The 5,101-nt window shown below is 33.4% G+C and overlaps 1 pseudogene; it reads right to left on the reverse strand.

Moving 5' to 3' along the window:
- Positions 1 to 3,297: 3,297 nt before the first annotated feature.
- Positions 3,298 to 3,866, reverse strand: LOC106303307 (annotated as a pseudogene).
- Between the last annotated feature and the right edge of the window lie 1,235 nt (positions 3,867 to 5,101).

The following is a 5,101-nucleotide window of genomic DNA, read 5'->3' on the forward strand; positions in this document are numbered from 1 at the left end:
CGTAGCTTTTATTTAAGGAGAGAATACACACTTCCTATATTTTAGGTTAATATAATGTTCTCTAGTGTTATATAATTATGGAATAATGTGACACCATTAGATTAAACTATACTTTATATTAGATGCTCTAGAATTCTTTGAAATGAAATTTAGAAAGCATTTAGAGTGCCACCTAGGATTTGGAGTTTTTTTTAATTAATACAAAATTAAGGTTCTAATTTTTCAAATGCTTCTCAATTAATATATAGGGGATAACGACTCAATTGCTTAACAAAGTTTTAAAATATCAAAACGAAATATCATAAATATAAATTTAAGTCGCATGTTTAGGGATGTACATTTCACATTTCCTTTTTTGTGTGTTTGGTTTGCTTCGAGAAAACTATAATTGACTTCTAACCGATATATTTTAGGTTCGACTGAGTTTAGTTCCAAAACGTCCTTGATTGATAGAACGGATGATAAAACAATAGAAACAGCTTAAACACCATTTTTAACCGGACCATCTCTTGTTCAATTCAATACAAATTTGGTTTGTGTTGTAATCTCAAAATTATAAATTCAGATACAACCAATCAACGAACCAAAACGTTCCTCCAAAAGAAGTATACGAAAACAAAAACAATGATTTCAACTTTTTTTCTAGTCAAAATCTTTTTACAGATTATTGTGAAATGTAATTTTAATAAGATCCTGCCCAGTCTAACTTAACTTACTTGTACCAAAACTGTAAGTATGTATGTATAAAGGTTAACACAAAGATTTTAACCGATTTATTATAAAAATAATTTAATTTGTTTTCGTATATGGACAACCAGAAACTTAAATGGGAAAATTTGGTAAAATATTCACACAAAAAAATTCAAATTAGATTTCTTTATAGAAAATGCTTAATTATGGTTAAAGTTATATCAAATGGAAAACTATTGTGTATGTATCCACCTCTTAGTTGATCGTTCTGACCTTTCAATTCATAGATGTGGATCTCAGACCTATAAATGGAGATATTCTCGAAACTCACAAAGAAAATTAATAAAAACATAATCATTATATCATATGTTAAGATACTACAGGATAACTCAGCTAATGGTATGTGTATGTATGTAGTCAACTTATAGTTTCTATACATCATTCACATTTTAATTATAAATACCATGATATATTGAGTCGGCGTGATATTTTAGTGATTCCTGAAACTTTTCAAGTTTTATTATAAAGTTGTAAAAATATCATTTTCAAAGAGTATTGATAACCTTGAAAAAAAAAACAGTTTATAAGAATATCTAAATAGGCTTGCAACTTGAATTTCAGAAAGTACTACATGAGAAAAAGAAATATAACAATTTAGATTATCTACTAATATATATACGGAATTTAAAAAGCTAAATAATATGGATTCAAAATATCTCATGACACTAAACAAATATGGTCATGTCGATATAAAATTGATATAGATCTTAATTAAATTTTTTTTTTGTTTGTAACACTTACTCTTAAATTAAGATAAAAAAGGTCAGAGGTCCAATGTTAGCCCAATAGAGGGTCTGATACAAATGAGAAAGAAAAAGAATGTTTAGCAAGACGATCGGCTTCTACATTGGAAGACCAAGGAACATTTGAAAAGGTTATCTCGACAAACTTAGAGGAGATTCGTTGTATATCTTTAAACGATACCAAAGATCTTCTTCATCTGAGTGTCGTTGTTGTTGATAGTTCTGATGAGTGTTGCATTGTCAGAGAGCATCTTGAGCTTCGGGAGCTCGAGACTCACTGCAGAGATGATTCCAGCACATAGAGCTAGCGTATATGATTCCAGCACTTGTGTATTAAATATTTAGAAATAGGTTTACCTGCAAAATGGACATTTATTATAATTTTAGTCTGAATCTTTTAAAAAAATTTAGATACCGTATATTAGAGAAAAAAAAACACAAATTTAAATCATAGGTGGCCATGAATCTATTCGAATCGAAAACAAAAACGGTGGTTGATGATAATGATGAGAGGAACATTCTTTTTTTTTTTTTTTGATCAAACGAGAGGAACGTTCTTTTTTTGTTTCTCTATTTGAGACAAAGCGTAAAATCACTCTGGTTCTGTGAATCCTTACCGAACCGTAACAGACCGGGAGTTAAATTTTGTGATTTCAAAGGTTTGTCTTTAAGTATTAAATAAATGGAAGTATGGACACCAATTCGAACCAGGGCGAGTGGTTGTGACTCAGCATGCAAAATGAGTCGCACCAGGGTTCGAACAACAAATTGGTACCCGATTTCCGAGAGGATTGAATCTCTCCGGACTCACGAGACGACTCGTGACGAACTCACGGATGGATTCGTGGGAGAACGCCTGCCTAATGCACAGGGGACAAAGTCCAATGTGCCAGATCTTTAATTAGATCTGATGCTCGGGGCCATTCAGATAAGCATGCTGTGTCTGATGGCGATTTGAGGTAATCTTAATTACCTTTCTTTTCCCTTTTTTTAGGCCAAAACAGAGAATGATTAAAAGAGGAGAAAGAAACGTTTTGACGTGTTTTCACATATGGTTTCACAAGCTACACCTACACTTTTCTGCAACTTGTAAGATTGTAATCCCAGCTTCCATCTTTACATGCTTCATTAAAAAACAACTCAGTGTGCCCTATCATCCAGTGTCTAAAATTGTTCCTACAGAACTACAAAAGAAATAGATTATTTTCATATGGAAAATCTAGAACTAATAGACTTTAAATGTTATATCTTTTCCTAAAGTGGAAACATTCCAGAAGATATGATGAATTGAAAATGTTTCTTACATGTTTGCTATCCAAATACCACTTCTTATGTATTTTATAATACATCAACCACTTGCAGCAATCAAACCCTCGGCCATGAGTGACATTCCAGAATCAAAGGCTAAGGCACCAATTCTATCTTTACCGAAAATATGAAAAATTAGGTTGTGATCAGCAAATGAAGTACTTAAAAGTCAAATATGTTGGCATATGTGGAATTGCAATTGCTATATTGCTTTGCTTGACATCTATTTCACATCTCTCTTCTCATCCAGAGCAACATTTTCGGATAATGTTTCTCTATTTCCTAGCCTGCATATAATTCCCAATAGGCTTAACCAAATTAGAATCATATTCAGGATTGACAAACGTAGATTTTGGTTCTTAAATGGTATCCCGTCCAAAATACCATACCAGGCTATTATATAGCATACCTTCAATTATTATGATTAACTTAAATACATTATGCACCTCTATTAGAAAATTTTATATGTTTTTTGTTAACTCTTTTTTAGAGATCATCAAAAGAAAGAATCTTGATCAACCCCTACCGGCAACGCCGTGAGAATCTCCAAAGCTTCCCCTGACAGTGCCGAAAAAAAAAAACAGTTCACCGCATTTCTATCGAATAAAACACCGCACCAAAGACCAATAACGACCGAAAGCATGAGCAGAATCTATAAACCTTACTTTATGTTTTTTAGATAACTCTTGAGGAAGCGTTGCCGATCATCAATGATCCAAAACCCATGCAATGTTGTTGCTAATCCGTAGCAAATTGTACCATTTTTGTCTTTGTAAGAATCCGTGAAGCTAAGTATGAAACAAGAGAACCCACATATGGCCACTAGAATCGATGTCATGATCTTGCTAGCTACATCGCATTGACCACCGTTTGAGAAAAAATGGCGATAAGAGCTGAAACGCGAGAACCGTTCTTGTTGGTATGAGATTAGCTAAATGAGCTGTGGTTTGAAACGTTTGACCTATTTCCTTTTGTATCCATGTTATTCTTGTCTTGTTCTACAAGTGTCTTCTCGATCTCTTCTTTAGTACTTTCTTGATGATCTTCAACAACTTTGGTCTACATATCTACGTTGCTTTTTCCTTTGCTCAGTCTCTATGTTTTACTCAGTACGTAGAGTTGATAGAAAAGCTAAAGTTGTTTTTTTTCAAATGCCTTGCAAGTAACCTTTGAGACCAAACCAAAGTCTTTGTTAGGGCGAAGGATGTTCTTCTGTCACACCCTTTTTAATTAAGAGAGTTAATATTTGTGTGGTTAAGATAATCATTTAGTGTTCTGATACGTATGTTTGAATAGTTTTTAAAGCTTCCATGTAGTTTCCTGACGTGTGAGGAATACTTTCGCATGAGCAAAATCCTGCATGTCGTGGCTAAATCTTTTAATTTTTGTTATTTTGTTTTGTAAATATCTTTTGACGTTTAGATGGATTGATTTTGTAAAATCATAGTGGGATTCTTATTTGGACTGTGTCAAATGTCATTTAGACGAGTGTCATGGAAGATTTGTATAAACGACCGTTTAAAATAATATCTTCGATCATGATCATATTTGTTTGTTTTGAGAATCTTTGGATCATCTCGAAATTTTCTTTTAATTGACCGATCTATCGTGGAGGTCAAGTAAGGGCTAGCTAACGAAATAAATAAGTAATTAATTTGATATATAACGTAAAGTGCTTAGACACGGCGCCTGTCGCGTGGGCTCTAAAGCCCAAACCCATTAAAAAAAAAAAATGAAAAGGTGTAAGAGGCGGGTGTCGCGAAACCCTAGGGGAGAGGCGCCTCTTCGATTCATCGACTTCGTCTCTCTCTCTCTCTCTTCCCACCCAAAATCTCTTCTTCTCAGACGAAATTCACCGGAAATCAAGTTCTACAGAGAGAGATCACTACAAGAAAACACATGCTTAACGACGAAAATTAACGAGGCAAAACAATCATCGTAAATTTGCGTCGAGTTTACGACGAATTTACGTGAAAAACTAAAGTCATCGTTATTTCCTCGTAACGTAACGACAAAACTGTTTCGTCGTAAAGTGGATGTAATTTTACGAGTATTTTACGAGGAAAAACTATTTCCTCGTAAATACGACGTAAACTTTGCGTGGTATTTATGAGGGAATAGTTTACGTGTATTTAGCGAGGAAATTTTTGAATCCACCAACTTTATAGGTGTTACACGTTTTTTTTGCCCACCTAATTAATTTTCGTCGTAAATTCATAGCAAAATTACAACTACCAGATTCGAATTTTCCTATAAATATGGATGTTTGAACATCATTTTAAACACACCAACAACAAAAA

The sequence above is a fragment of the Brassica oleracea genome, chromosome C7 (genome assembly GCF_000695525.1).
Source record: "Brassica oleracea var. oleracea cultivar TO1000 chromosome C7, BOL, whole genome shotgun sequence".
NCBI classification, from domain to species: domain Eukaryota; kingdom Viridiplantae; phylum Streptophyta; class Magnoliopsida; order Brassicales; family Brassicaceae; genus Brassica; species Brassica oleracea.